This window comes from Adiantum capillus-veneris, chromosome 23 (genome assembly GCF_014529385.1).
Source record: "Adiantum capillus-veneris isolate H3 chromosome 23, ASM1452938v2, whole genome shotgun sequence".
In the NCBI taxonomy this organism is placed as follows: domain Eukaryota; kingdom Viridiplantae; phylum Streptophyta; class Polypodiopsida; order Polypodiales; family Pteridaceae; genus Adiantum; species Adiantum capillus-veneris.
This window is the reverse complement of record NC_140953.1, coordinates 12,576,556-12,592,423: the sequence shown is the minus strand read 5'-3', so window position 1 is coordinate 12,592,423 and position 15,868 is coordinate 12,576,556.

Sequence of the window (15,868 nt, the reverse complement as noted above, 5' to 3'; positions counted from 1 at the left end):
GAATCTGTATCTCCATCACCAAGCCCGGTGCGTGATAGGCGGTTGCGGCGAGAGAGGCGTACTCCACGTAGTCAGTCATGTCCATCTATCGTACGTTCACCCTCACCCACACCCACACATGTTGCTCCACCACTGTCTCCCGTAAGCAGTCTGGGGGTATCTCCACCACTGTCTCCACCTCCTAGTGCTCATCAGCTTTTTTCGGGAGGAGGAGGTACAGTTGGGCAAGGGGTGATGGCTCATCCTCAGATTAAGTATAGTCGGTTTCGAGGTCTTTCGAGCGAAGACCTTGATGCACATTTGTGCCAATTCAATAAAGATTATGGATTGAATGATCTTGGGGAGGTGATTCCTCTCCATCAACAATCAGTGTTTGAATTGACACTCTCGGGGAAAGCTGCGAAATGGTTGTCCGAATACCCTGATGATCATTTTCAGATGTATGATGACGGATCCATAGCGTTTCTATGAAGGTTTCAAATGGATAAAACAGTCCCTCAACATTTGAAAAAGCTTCGAACGCTCTGACAGAAGTCAATGCCAGTGGAGAATTACGCTGCAAAATTTCGGATGCTTTTGCAGAGGGTACCTCAGGCACAAAGGATGGCAACCGAAGTGCTGAATGATTATTTTTTGCGGGGGACTCAACAAGGATCTCAGAATGGCTATGGCGACAGTGGATAAGGTAACTACTCCACTGGATAATGTAATTGCTAGGGCTGTAGTAGCAGGAGAGGCTTTAGAGGATACAGAATTTTCAAAGAAGTCAAAGAAAAAAGACAGGAAGAAATATCATCGGAAGTCGCAAGACAGTGGCAGTGATAGTTCGGAGTTGGAATCCGCAGTATCAGATTCCTCGGACTCAGGAAACAGTGATTCGGGAAAAGAATTGGAAGAGACACAGTGGAAAAAATCCCAGCGTCACGGGAAAGGTGTTTCATCCGGATCGTCGGAATAGGTTGTGGTGGCTAAAATTCTGAAGGAACTATGGTGTACCCAATGTCGGAATCCGGGCCATGCTGCTCAGGAGTGCGCAATGAATCAGAAGTGGTGTGTTATTTGCACGACCAATACTCATAATACAGTGGAATGTTATTTCAATGGCCGGGGTTGTCGGAGTCGAGGGGACTCTTTTGCCTGGCAACAACCACAGATAGGGCAGGGACAAGAGCCTGCTGTGGTGATGGCTCATACTCATACATCAGAGACGCCTGTGCAAGGTCAAGTAGGAGGACGGGGTCAAGGGGGAGGACGAGGTCGCGGAAGAGGTGTCCGTGATCCTAATCGCCCCAAGACATGACTATTCTGTTCGGGGGATGGACACTGACGATCTGAGTGTACTGAAGCTATGGAATACGATCGGAGAAAACAACCTAGTGTGGCTATGGTTCAGATTGAAGGACTAGAGGATTCTGATCCAGTGGTTTCATTAATCACGCACTCGGGTAAAAATGTGGTTCCAACTCCCGATGTGAAGATTACGGATTGGACGGCTCAGGAAGAAGTGCGAAAAAAGAGTGTGTCTTGGTTGCCACAATCTGCACCACCAGTGAAGTCAACAGGACCATCGACTGTAGGTCTGGAAATAAAGGAAGGAAAAGCTAGAAATAAGGATGATATTAAAGAACAGGAGGATTGGAATTCACTTTGGAAAGATGTCCTCACGTCACCAATACAAGTACCTCTGGGTTCATTGTTGAAATTGGTCCCGAATTTCCATAATGCATTGCTGCGACAAACGACCACTGAGCTGAGGGAAGTCGCCCTTGGGAAAGTTGAAAGCGAGGAGGATGATTCAGCCCCGTTGCTGGGGAATAGGATCACGGATACCCGCATTTTGGAGCTTTTAGTTAGATACCATGGAACATAAATTGACAAGGTACTATTGGATGGAGGAGCGGGAGTAAACATTATTATCCAAGCAGCTTGTGAGCGTTTTGGCCTTAGTGGTTGGGAGCCTGCACCCTTTACATAGTCCGCATGGCAGATCAAAGAAGATTGCAACCAGTGGGTTTACTTCGGGGCATTGTTTTGGATGTGGCGGGCTTATCCTTTACTGTTTCCTTAGTAGTCTTAAATATTGAAGATCATAATCAGGATTATCACCTTATCTTGGGGGGACCCTAGTTACAACAAGCGAGGGTAAAGCATAATTGGGAAGCAAATATGCTTACAGTAAACAAGGGTAGAAGAAAAGTGCGGGTGATGTTGGGAACATGCAGACAACCAGTTCAGGCAGCATGGCCGGTGATAACAGAAATAGTAAATATGGTGGAAGGATTAGAAGAGGATGAAGAGGAACAATTTCTAAAAGCTAATCCGGATTTGGTTTCTTTATATCTTGTGGAGATTTCTCTGATTCCGAAAGGGAATTCGGTGGGAGTTTCAAGAATTCCAGGAGGAATAGGGGAGCAACAACAGGTGCTTCCAAGTCCTGAATCATTGGCGGACGTTATTCAGCAAGAACGTGCGTTTGAGGCGCAAATGGAAAAAATCACAAGGGTTAAAGCAGATGAATTAGAGAAGGTTTTTCTTGGGGAGCAAGCGGAGTCGCGACCCATATATATTAATAAGCAGCTGGAGGCAAGTTTTAGAGATGATTTGATCAAGTTACTGACAGAGTTTAAGGATGTTTTCCCATGGGAATATGCGGATATGCAGGGATTGGATCCTAAGTTCTACCAACATACGATAAATCTGAAACCGGATGCGGTGCTAGTGAAGCAGCACTCATATAGAATGAATCCGAATGTGGCCAAGCAAGTTAAGATGGAAATTGATCGCCTGTTGGAAGTGGGTTTTATTACCCCTATTGATAATCCGGAGTGGATTTCTCCAATTGTGGTCGTACCAAAGAAAAATAAGCAATTTCGAATTTGTGTGGATTACCGGAAATTGAATGCAACTACTGTTCCAAATCCTTTTCCTCTTCCATTTTTGGATTCCATTTTGGATGATGTAGTAGGACATGAGATGTATACTTTTTTGGATCGATTTAGTGGATATAATCAAATCCGAATGGCATTGCGGGATCAGCCAAAAATAGCTTTTATTACTGCATGGGGTGTGTTCGCCTGCATAGTAATGTGGTTCGGATTGCGGAATGCACCTTCCACTTTTCAAAGGGATATGTTCCAAATTTTTGGTCCTTATTTGACGGATTTTATGAGAAATTTTTTGGATAATCTGAGTGTTTTTGAAGCGCAATTGGAGCATTTGAAGCAATTACGGTTATGCTTTACGAAATGCAGAGAGGTAAAATTCAGTTTGAATCCTTTAAAGTGTGCATTTGCCGTTCGTAGTGGCAGGCTATTGGGGCATATAATTTCTGAAGATGGTATTTCCGTGGATCCGGAAAAAATTGCCGCAATCATGGAAGCGCCTCCACCGCGGAACCATAAACAGTGCCAGATTTTCTTGGGTCAAGCCCATTGGCATGGGAGGCATTTGCGGTTTGTCACACATTTGGCAATCCTGGTTACTCAAGCAGCTCATGCTATAGATTTTGAATGGACACAGGAATGTGACTTGGCTTTTTGGAGATTAAAACTTCAGCTATCCAAAGCTCCGATTATGCTTGCACCGAATTGGGGTCAAGATTTTCATGTGTTTGTGGATGCTTCGGATCGAGCTATTGGCAGTGTGCTGATACAGGAACAAAGTCAAGGATGGTTCCGACCTGTCTATTATGCCAGTAGATGATTATCATCCGCAGAAAGAAATTATTTAGTAACCGAAAGGGAATGTTTAGGGATGATTTATTCAGTGAAGAAATTTCGGCACTATCTGTTGGGCCGACGTTTTTTCTTCCATGTGGACCATTCGGCTCTTTTATACCTGGTAAGGCAACAGAATTTGATGGGAAGATTGGCCAGATGGGTGTTTTTGCTGCAGGAATTTGACTTTGAGGTCATACATCGGCTAGGGGCTCAACATGCGATGGCGGACTACCTATCTAGGTTAGATTCCGGAGAGCCGCCGACGGGTGTAGCTGATGAATTTCCGGATGCGTCTTTGTTTCTAATAGGAGTAGATGCAGAGGATATCACAGTTCCGTAACAGGCAAGCGTCATTTCTAGCATCCCATGGACATGGTATGAGGAGATGTTTCATTTTCTCGATAGCGGCGAAATGCCTTCCTTCTTGTCCAGCCAGCAGAGGAAACATATGGCTATTAGAAGCAGGAATTTTGAGATCATTATGGGAAAGCTCTATTATCGTACAGTGGCAGATGTGTTACTCAGATGTGTGCTACCACAGGAGCAGGAAGCAGTATTAGAGGAAGTCCATACTGGTATTGCGGGAGGTCACTTTGCATCATTAATCACAACTCGAAAGGTTCTCCAATCTGGATTATGGTGTCCCACATTGTTTCAGGATGTGAGAAATTATGTGCAATAGTGTGATGTGTATCAGCGGTTGGGGCAACCTACCAAACGGTCCAGAATGCCTTTACAGCCAATTTTGTCCTTGGAGCCTTTTCAAAAGTGGGGTTTGGATTTTGTTGGTCCTTTTAAACCAGTGGCATCTCACACAGGTAATAAGTATATTTTGACAGCCACGGATTACGCTACCAAATGGGTGGAGGCATGGCCTTTGAGAGATAACACTGCAGTTTCTGTGGCGGGATGCTTATATAAGGATATATGGCTACCCTATTGAGCTGGTTAGTGACAGGGAAAGTCATTTTTTGAATAAGGTGATGGAGAGAATGCTACGGTTTTATTTTGTATCGCACAGGGAATCTTCTCCATATTATCCTCAGGCGAATGGGCAAGCAGAATCAACTAATAAGCAATTCATTCGGATTTTAACAAAGTTAGTGAATATGCATCGAACGGATTGGGATGTGAAACTTCCTTCTGTTAAGTATGGAGCCTGATTTACCCTTGTAATTTTCTGTGGTAAAAGCGCACATTTGTAAGGCCCCCATTATGAGGAGAAGCCATCGTGCATGAAGGAAAATCACTCACCGAAAACCAAAATTTTCACGGACAAGAATCAAGGGCAACTTTAGAGGCCTCGGGGGTGGAGGTCCCTGAGACTTTTTTTCGCCAGAATATTATGGCCGGACGGCAGCCGAAAAGTAGTCGGAAAACAACCGGTCGGTTGGCCGGTAGTCAATGGCTGATGACCGGTGGTCGGAAGTCAATGGCCGGTGGCCAGTGGTCGGAAGTCAATGGCCGGTGGCCAGTGGCCGAATTCAAAAGCGGACTTGTCTTCTCAAGGGCGGCCACACATGGGCGGATTGAAGGGTCCGATTTGGACTTATTCGCACAAGGGCGGCTACACATGGCTGTCTCTCATAAGAGAGGGCAGCCCTTTTGGCCTATAAAAGGAGGCCATTTCTACACAAATTTCATAGTGTGAAGTTGATGCAACAAGGTGAGTGTGAGGTGGTGAGAGTGAAGCAAGGCGGGAGCTCCATTAAGGGTATAATCCCTTTGTAAACTACTTCTTGTTTTGAAGTACTAAAGCCATCGAGTGGCTGCTTTCCCGTGGACGTAGTCCACATTGGGTGAACCATGTATATCGTGTGTACTCTCTCTCTCTCTCTCTACTCTATAATCTCGTGTATGTAAATCTGTTTCTCTCCATTAAGTAATCTACTCAATTATCTATTTAGCTACGTCTTATTTTCTAACAACTAGTATCAGAGCAAGGTTTGCTCGTAGCTAAATTATCTCAAGGAAAGGATTCCTTGAATTGAGTGGGAGTTATGGCGGAGGAAGGGAAGCTCAAGATTGAGAAGTTCAACGGCAAAAACTACCAACATTGGAAGATGCAGATTAAAGACTATCTCTACAGGAAGGACCTCTATTTGCCACTAGGCGGTCTTGCAAAGAAGCCCGCAACGATGGTAGATGAAGCATGGATTGTCCTTGATCGAAAGGCACTGGGAACAATCTGGTTAAGCTTGGCGTCAACGGTGGCCTTCAATGTTTCGGAGATGAAGACCACGGAGGACTTGATGAAGTCACTTGACGACTTCTACGAGAAACCATCGGTATCCAATAAGGTATTTCTTATGAAGCGCTTGTGATGGCAGAGAATGGTTCTGTTGCAGAACACCTAAATGACTTTAACACAAACATAAGTCAACTTCGATCGGTGAAAATCAATTTCGATGACGATGCACGAGCTCTCCTTATACTATCATCTCTACCGGATAGTTGGGACAGCCTTGTGATGGCTGTAAGTAATTCTATTTCTGGCACAAATACTCTTAAGTTTGATGATGTTGTGGGTGTTCTCCTAAGAGAGGAAATGCGAAGGAGAAGCACAGGAGAATCATCAAGTGCTACATTGTCAGTAGAAACAAGAGGAAGGCCTAAGGAGAGGTTCAAAAACCAAAAGGGCCGTGATCGCTCAAGACGGAGCAAGTCATGCACAAAGTCAGTTCTCGAATGTTGGAACTGCGGCAAGAAGGGCCACGTCAAGAAGGATTGCTGGTCCAAGAAGAAGAAGGAGACAGAGTCTAAAGACAACAAGCCAACATCGGAGGCCAATGTGGCAGGTAAAGTAGAGCAAGATGCTCTAATTCTCTCATTAGAGAATGTGTCTAATTCCTGGATAGTAGATTCCGGGGCTTCATTCCATGCGACACCACACAAGCAACATTTCCAAGACTACACCAAAGGTAATTTTGGGTATGTATACTTGGGAGATGATGAAGCTTGTGAGATTGTCGGCAAAGGTACAGTTTTTGTCAAAATTGCTAATGGAAATGAATGGAAGCTTAAAGATGTTAGGCATGTTCCTTCTCTTCGCAAAAATTTGATCTCTACAGGACAATTGGACGATGAAGGTCACAACATTGCATTCGGAAACAAACGGTGGAAGATCTCAAAGGGATCTTTGGTGGTTGCCAAGGGAGAAAAAGTCGGTACACTTTACTTGTGTACTGTTAGCACACAACCTTCAGCTTGTGCAGCAGCTACAAAAGTTGACAGTGCGGTGTGGCACTACCGACTTGGGCATATGAGTGCCAAAGGAATGCAAATCCTTGAAACAAAGAAGCTTCTACCAGGTTTGAAAGAAGTGGACTTAGAGTTCTGTGAAGATTGTGTTTATGGTGAACAAAAGAGGGTAAAATTTCAAAAATCAGGAAATGAAAGAAAAAAAAAAACTTGAGTTGGTTCATTCTGATGTTTGGGGTCCTGCAAGTACACCATCACTTGGTGGCTCATTGTACTATGTAACATTCATAGACGACGCGACTAGAAAAACATGGGTTTATGTCATGAAGAATAAATCCGATGTATTTTCCATATTTCAAAGGTGGAAAGCCTTTGTGGAGAATGAAACAGGTACAAAGGTTAAATGCCTCAGATCCGACAATGGAGGCGAATATTGCAGCCAAGATTTTAAAAGCTTTTGTGCTAGAAATGGCATTCGGAGGCAAAGGACAACCCCAAGGACACCTCAAAAAAATGGGATTTCGGAAAGGATGAACAGGACAATCATGGAACGAGCACGAAGCATGCGGCTACATGCAGGCCTACCGCTTGAGCTTTGGGCGGAAGCTATAAGTATGTCTATGTACTTAATCAATCGGTCACCCTCAACGGAATTGGATGGGGGAGTTCTAGAAGAGGCATGGACAGGTAAACCGGTGAATTATGCATTTCTCAAAGTATTTGGGTGTGAGGCTTTCATGCACATAGATAGAAGCCTAAGATCAAAGCTAGATGCAAAGTCCAAAAAGTGTTTCTTCATTGGCTATGGAGAAGGAGACTTTGGGTATCGCCTATGGAATCCTGAAGATGGTAAAATATTAAGGATTAGGGATGTAATTTTTAACGAACAAAATATGTACAAAGAGTACTTGGAAAGAAAACAAACAAAAGAAACAGGTGATGAGTACATGGAGCTTGAGGACGGTGAAGACTCAAGGACTGCAAACGGTGACAATGTGCAACAACGTCAACCAAATGTGGAGCCTCAACCTATTCCCCGAAGATCTACAAGAGCAAGTAGACCTCCACAAAGGTTTGTTCCTTCCTTCAACCATCTCTTGATCTCAGATTCTGGAGAGTCGGAATCATATGAAGAAGCTATGCAATATGAATCCAAAGAAGAATGGACGAAGAGCATGCAAGTGGAGATGGACTCACTACATCGCAACCAAACATGGGAGTTGGTTGAGTTGCCTAAAGGTAAGCGGGCACTTCAAAACAAATGGGTGTACAGGCTGAAGGAAGAAGAAGGTGGGAAGAAAAGGTACAAGTCTAGGCTTGTGGTAAAAGGTTTTTCTCAAAAGAAAGGTATTGACTTCAATGAAATATTTTCTCCTGTTGTAAAAATGAACTCAATTAGGCTTGTCTTAAGCCTTGTGGCTGCTCATGATCTAAATCTCAAGCAAATGGATGTAAATACGGCATTCCCTCACGGTGACTTAGAGGAGGAAATCTACATGCTTCAACCAAAGGGGTATGAAGTAAAAGGTAAGGAGAAAATGGTTTGCAGATTAAAGAAGAGCTTGTATGGTTTAAAGCAAGCATCAAGACAATGGTACTTGAAGTTTGATCGATGGATGTTAGATCATGGATTCACAAGATGCAACTCGGATCACTGCATCTACACGAAGAATTTGGGAGATGGGAAATTCATCATCCTAATGTTGTATGTTGATGACATGTTGATTGCAAGTGCTAACATGCAGGACATCAAAGACCTAAAAGAGGAGCTGTCTAAATCTTTTTCAATGAAAGATTTAGGTGCTGCAAAGAGGATACTTGGTATGAAAATATCAAGGGACAGTACGAAGAAGACAATAAAGCTATCTCAAGAAGATTACATCAAGAAGGTACTAGAAAGGTTTGCAATGCAAAATGCAAAACCAGTTTCTACACCTTTGGCTGGTCATTTTAAACTAACGAAGGATATGTGTCCAAAGACACAAGAGGAGATAGCCTATATGTCTGTTCCATATGCTGCAGCGGTAGGTTCTCTAATGTATGCTATGGTCTGGAAAAGGCCAGACATTGCACATGCAGTGGGAGTTGTGAGTAGGTTCATGGACAACCCAGGTAAAGAGCATTGGCAAGCTGTGAAGTGTATACTTAGGTATCTAAAAGGGACAATAAAAAATGCTTTGTATTTTGGAGGAACTGATATTTTTCTAGAAGGGTATGCTGATGCAGATATGGCAGGTGACAAAGATACTCGAAGGAGCACTATTGGCTATGTGTTCACTGTTGGAGGTACAACAGTAAGCTGGGCTTCAAAGCTGCAGAAAGTGGTTTCACTTTCTACTACGGAAGCAGAGTATGTAGCAATGACGGAGGCAAGCATTGAAATTCTGTGGCTTCACAGATTCTTAGAAGAGCTTGGATTCAAACAAGACAATTGTGTCTTGTACAGTGATAGCCAAAGCGCTATCCATCTTGCAAAGAACTCAGCCTTTCATTCAAGGACAAAGCACATTGAGGTGAGATATCACTTCATACGCACTCTTTTGGAAGAGGGACAGCTAAAGCTAGGAAAGGTGCATACAAGTGAAAATCCTGCAGACATGTTTACAAAGGTGGTCAACAAGGAGAAGTTGAGCTTTTGCTCATCTTCAATTGACATTCAAGGATAAGAAGCCAGAATGGAAAGCAGTCAGAGGTTTGGTTTGGAGATCAGTCTCCAAGTGGGAGATTGTTAAGTATGGAGCCTGATTTACCCTTGTAATTTTCTGTGGTAAAAGCGCACATCTGTAAGGCCCCCATTATGAGGAGAAGCCATCGCGCGTGAAGGAAAATCACTCACCGGAAACCAAAATCTTCACGGACAAGAATCAGAGGCTGGAATATTATGCCCGGACGGAATATTCCTTTTCGCCGGAATATTATGGCCGGACGGCGACCAGAAAGTGGTCAGAAAACAACCAGTCGGTTGGTTGGTGGCCGGTAGTCAATGGCCGATGACCGGTGGTCGGAAGTCAATGGCCGGTGGCTAGTGGCCGAATTCAAAAGCGGACTTGTCTTCTCAAGGGCGGCCACACATGGGCGGATTGGAGGGTCCGATTTGGACATCTTCGCACAAGGGCGGCTATACATGGCTGTCTCTCATAAGAGAGGGCAGCCCTTTTGGCCTATAAAAGGAGGCCATTTCTACACACATTTCATAGTGTGAAGTTGATGCAACAAGGTGAGTGTGAGGTGGTGAGAGTGAAGCAAGGCAGGAGCTCCATTAAGGGTATAATCCCTTGGTAAACTACTTCTTGTTTTGAAGTGCTAAAGCCATTGAGTGGCTGCTTTCCTGTGGACGTAGCCCACATTGGGTGAACCACGTATATCGTGTGTACTCTCTCTCTCTCTCTCTACTCTATAATCTCGTGTATGTAAATCTGTCTCTCTCCACTCTCTCTCTCTCTACTCTATAATCTCGTGTATGTAAATCTGTCTCTCTCCATTAAGTAATCTACTCAATTATCTATTTAGCTACGTCTTGTTTCCTAACACCTTCCGCCTTATGGGCCTATCGGAGAGTTTATAAAGTGGCAACATGATTGACTCCTTTTAAGTTGGCATTGGCATGGAGGCAATCACCCCGGTGGAGCATGTGATCCCGAGTCTGCGGATGCTGATTTCGGATCGGCTTCTTCCGGATGATTCTGTGATTTATCAATTGGATGTTATGCAAGAACTGGACAAAGAGCGGCTGAATAGCTTTGCGGTGCTGCAGGATCTGCAGTCTAGGCAGAAAAAATGGTTGGATCGCCCGAAAGCACGGCAATTTGTTCGGGGATAGCTGGTCCTTGTCTTTAATTCCCGCCTCGGGAAGATGCCGGGGAAGCTTAAATTACGGTGGTCAGGACCATTCTGGATTTTTCAAGCATGCGGTGTCGAGAAATTTGTGGTCTTGCCAGGAAAGCACCGGGCTTATGGTTGTGAGAGTTTGTGAGAGAACTCAACAAAAACTATATGAAGGAGTTAAACCATAGATGCCATGAAGACTAGGGTTTGGAAAGAAGTGCAATCAAAGAAGACTCACGCTTTCTCTCTTGCACTCACACACACAAAGAAAGAACACAAAAGAGAATGTCAAAACAATACGAAAATGAAAACATCAAGGCTATGGTCATATCGTATCATGGGTTATATGAAAGGGTTAATAGATGAGTTAATGGCATTCAATCTTGACTGACCAAATAGGCTACAAATTGTTCTTTGGAATTGTAGTTTTGTGCTTACCATAATATATATATTTTTTCTAGTGATTGGGATTAATTGTGTGTACAAATCCTCTTGGTTCATAGCAAGATAACTACGCTTACGTCAAAAGAAAAGTTATAGTCTATGAGAGGTAGTATGATGGGATCCGGTGATAGAAGTATTTCATTAAGCCTTTCTGGGCCAAAGAGAAACACTATACGTTGTTGAAAGTGTATTTTTCGGCTAATCCATACGCTAATTCTAATAGATAGTAGAGAGTGAAAGAGATAGAAATTATCATCATGTGGGTTATTCATCTAGGATAGTATGTGAGAAATGTAGATATGAGAGAAGTGAAGAGATGAGAAGTTTCCCTCCCAAGCCCTATTCTTGCCCGTAGACAATAAGGATACTGCGGGGAGAGATGTACCTGTAGAAAAGAGAACCTAGAATTTGCAGAGAGGATGAATTACTAAGAATGAGAGAGATAGGTTTGGTTAAGGAGATGAGATTATATACATATACATATATATATATATATAGTTCGGATTAGAGATGAAAAAGAAAACAACAAGAAATCAAGAAAATATCAATGTAGAACACATCTTACTTGACAAACCCTTCGGCACCATTATTGATGGAGAGAGAAGAAGAGGGGAGCACTCCACTTTGATTGATATGCCAAGTACAACTCCTTCTTCGATTAGAGTTGATCTTCCAAGGATAGCGTACAAGAATGGTTAGTCTTCCTCTAGGAGAAAGTGTAGGCTTGGGCTTATGTTAATGGGGGGCGAAGTACAATTAGGCATTACTACTCACTCCCTCAAGAATTACTCTCATCAATGGCTTGAATGATTGAGTTCCTTTTCAAGGAAGAAGAGGTCCCCTTTTATAGGTGAAGGGAACCCCCAAGGGTTTACACAAGAAGAGAGGAGCCAGTGTGAATAGGAATTGGAAAAGTTGGAAATGAGCTGTCCCTGCATGATGTGGGCAGACTGGGGTCCAGTATTTTGATCATATCTCCTCAACCGTGGCTCCAAATAGAGAAGTAAAAATATGGACAAAAACTTCAGCTCATTAGCTATGATTTTTATTTTAAAATCATTTTTCAATTCGGATTGGAACCTTGTGTAAAAAATTCATCAAAATAGGGTCCATTTCTGGAAGCAAAAGTCTTCCCGTGGTCCCCTTAGCCTAAACTTTCATTTAATTCCAAAGGACACCTCATGCCATATGAAAGCATGACATTGCTCCTTGACAAAGTTTTGTAATCATTCTTGCAATAATGCATTAAAATAAGTGTATCTTTGAAATCATGCCACCTAGTGTCCCACTAGGATTTTATTCCGTCCTAGTAGCTATTTAAAAAGAAATATAAGAAAAGTATAAAAAATACATAAAAAATATATATATTAGAGTTTACCCTAGATATAGGATCTAGCTAGGGTGTGAGATGATAATGAGATAGTAGAAATAAAGAATCAATGCTTTTTGCCCCAAGTTAAAGAGACGGAGCTATTGAGCTTTTCCCATACTATTTTCTGATGGTAAAGTTAGGATAGGTTAAACTTGAGAAAAATAATAGGATGAGATAGAAGGCTTATTATTATACTTAAATATTCATATGTACATTATAGGAAAGATAATCATGTATCTTAAAAGTTACAATATAGATTTTGTAGCATGCGTTCCCACTATGTACGTGTCACAGCACGACAGCGGGCCCATCTCTTTTTATTTGGTGGATTTACGGAGGGAGATTATTTCTGTACCGGTCAATGGTTTCAGACTGCGCCATTATGTTTCACCTACCCCGATTCAGTGCCCCTTTGCTGTGGTACAAGAGCCGGAAGCCGCCCTAATCATGATTGGGGATTCTTTTGCATGCGATCTTGGAAAGCGGGAAAGGAACTATGATGGTTGCGACACCGTGGATCGCCCTATTTTGGGAGCTCATTGTGAAAGGGTTACTACATGCAGACGATTCTTATTGTGTTTCTCCTGTTTCGTGTGTCGCACGCTCTTAGCTCTATACTCTCTGCTCCTTCATCTCATCGCCACCATGACAGCTTCCCTCCTGCAATGTATTCCTTTCACTCCTGTACATCAGCTAGCGCTTCGACGCGAGTGGACGCATGGCTGCAAGACTTGCGGCTGCGTATGTTCGCCAACTTGGATTGGCAAGGGATAACAGTTCACCCGCATGTAGCAGGTCTGATTGAGCAATTGGCTACTGGCGATATTGTGGTGCTGAATAATCAACAGATTGAGTTGACAGCAGAAAGGATCTCCAGGTGTTGCTGTTTGCCCAACGATGGCGTGGTGCGCGCCTCTCATGTGATCCCTGCTGCTACAGATGTCGAGCAGGAGTTTGGCTTGAAAGTAAAAGGGGAGTATAAGCTTTCAGGGTTGTCAGATGTAGCAACCAGGGATGCGTATCGATGGTTTCTCGAGGCGATTTGGCTACAAGCCAAAACCTATACGAATTCGACCCGAGCAAGAAATGTTTTGCATTCGGCCAATTTTGGGCCAGTAGCTTGGGCAGCGGTTGTCAGAGAACGACTGCTAGCGGAGTGCCAAATAGTGATGGCACATTTGGGGATAAATACCTCAACCAATACAAAAGTTGTCCAACTGCTCACATTGATTTTTCCTTTAAGAGAAGTTTTTCCTCTCGCCTTGCGTCCTCTCTGTCACTTTGAAGATGATCGATTGGTGGTCCAAGGGATTGTTGCTCCTCTGTCACAAACGCCAAGTTTGGTAGTGCCTGCTGAGAGGGAAACATAGTAGCAGCATGTTGGCACTGGGGATTTTCCAGGTCCATCAACAACAGTGGTATCCTCTGGAACCCATGAGATGGCCACTGCATGTGCAGGATCAGCAAACCGCAAGTGCGGCAGGGAGGAGCAACAATTTTCTACACCACCTCCGGCGGCTGCATCTCTTGTTTCGGAGGATTCTACGGTGGCTCGTTTGCGCCGCCAAATGCAGGAGAGAGTGGGCACTGCTACTCCGATGAGGACGGGCTCTCCGGTTGCGGATGTTCTCGCTGAACCAGAAGCTTCTGGCACTACCAATGCGGCTGCCTCGACGGGAGGTACTCTTCCTGCCGCGATGCCCTGGGAGGCTACGACAGTGACCCCCGCTGACCAATAACAGGCATGTGGCACTTTTTTGAGCAGACTTGCAGAGTCTATTCGTGCGGCCTGGCCAGCCCCCGCCACAGAGGGAAGAGTAAATGAGCTGGAAGCTGTAAGGTCTCTACTTTCAAATTGCACACAAGTTCTATTACGCATTTGCATTTTTTTGAACCATCACTCCTTATTTAAGATATTCGAGTTCAAATTATGAATCGTAGGTTGAGAAAACCTAGAATTTAAAATTTACACTACAAAATTCTGACATGTTTAGCCATATGAATCACTAATTAACTTATTGTAAGACTTATTTACTGATTGTAGAATTTTCTTTTACTACTGTAAAGTTAATATAAGAATGTAAATTTTAACTTAAAAATGTAAAGTAAATTATCATTAAGGAAATAAATAAAATAATTATAAAGACAAAAGAATACACAGGGATGACAAATGAAGGCACATGGACTCACATAGGAGGGGACAAAGTGGGACACACTGTCACATGAAAAAGGAGAGGCTACTCTTGACTAATCTTAATGAGGGGGGGCCTGTGTGGCCTTATCTTTTGATGATAATGACAAAGTGGTCAAGCTCATGGGTACCACAAGGGAACAAAAAAGTTTGGAAAAAAATAAAAAAATATTTTTGATTAAAAAAAATAATTTTTTTTGAAAAAAAAGTTGGATGTTTTTCTTTCTGCTATAAATAGAGGATCCATGCTCACACTTTAGACATAGAGATTGCCTCTATAGCGCTCACGAAGTGCTGCCAAGGTGTCCATAAATCACTAAGAGAGCAAAAACTCTAGTGGACTAATAAAGTGTGTATTAATTGAGCATTCAATTAGTTTAAAGAAGGATATGTGTGTATGTGTGCTATCTCTTACTCTAATCTCTCTAATAGATTAGTAAGATTCAATTAATTTTAAGAAGTATATGTGTGTATATGTGCTATCTCTTACTCTAATCTCTCTAATAGATTAGTAAGATTCAATTAGATATATGTGTGTGTGTGTGTGCTATCTTTTACTCTAATCTCTCTAGTAGATTAGTAAGATTCAATTAGATATGTGTGTGTGTGTGCTATCTATTACTCTAATCTCTAATATATTAGTAAGATTCAATTAGCTTTAAGAAGGTTATATGTGTGTGTGTGTGCTATCTCTTACTCTAATCTCTCTAATAGATTAGTAAGATTCAATTAGTTTTAAGAAGGATATGTGTGTATGTGTGCTATCTCTTACTCTAATCTCTCTAATATATTAGTAAGATTCAATTAGTTATGTGTGTGTGTGTGTGTGTGCTATCTATTACTCTAATCTTCTAATAGATTAGTAAGATTCAATTAGCTTTAAAAAGGATATGTGTGTGTGTGTGCTATCTTTTACTCTAATCTCTCTAATAGATTGGTGAGATTCAATTAGCTTTAGAAAAGTATGTGTGTGTGTTCTCTTTTACTCTAATCTTTCTAATGGATAGTAAGATTCAATTAACTTTAGAAAAGATGTGTGTGTATGTTTTCTCTTACTCTAATCTCTCTAGGTATACCTACTCTCTCTAGTTAGTACATCTTCACTATTAACTTATA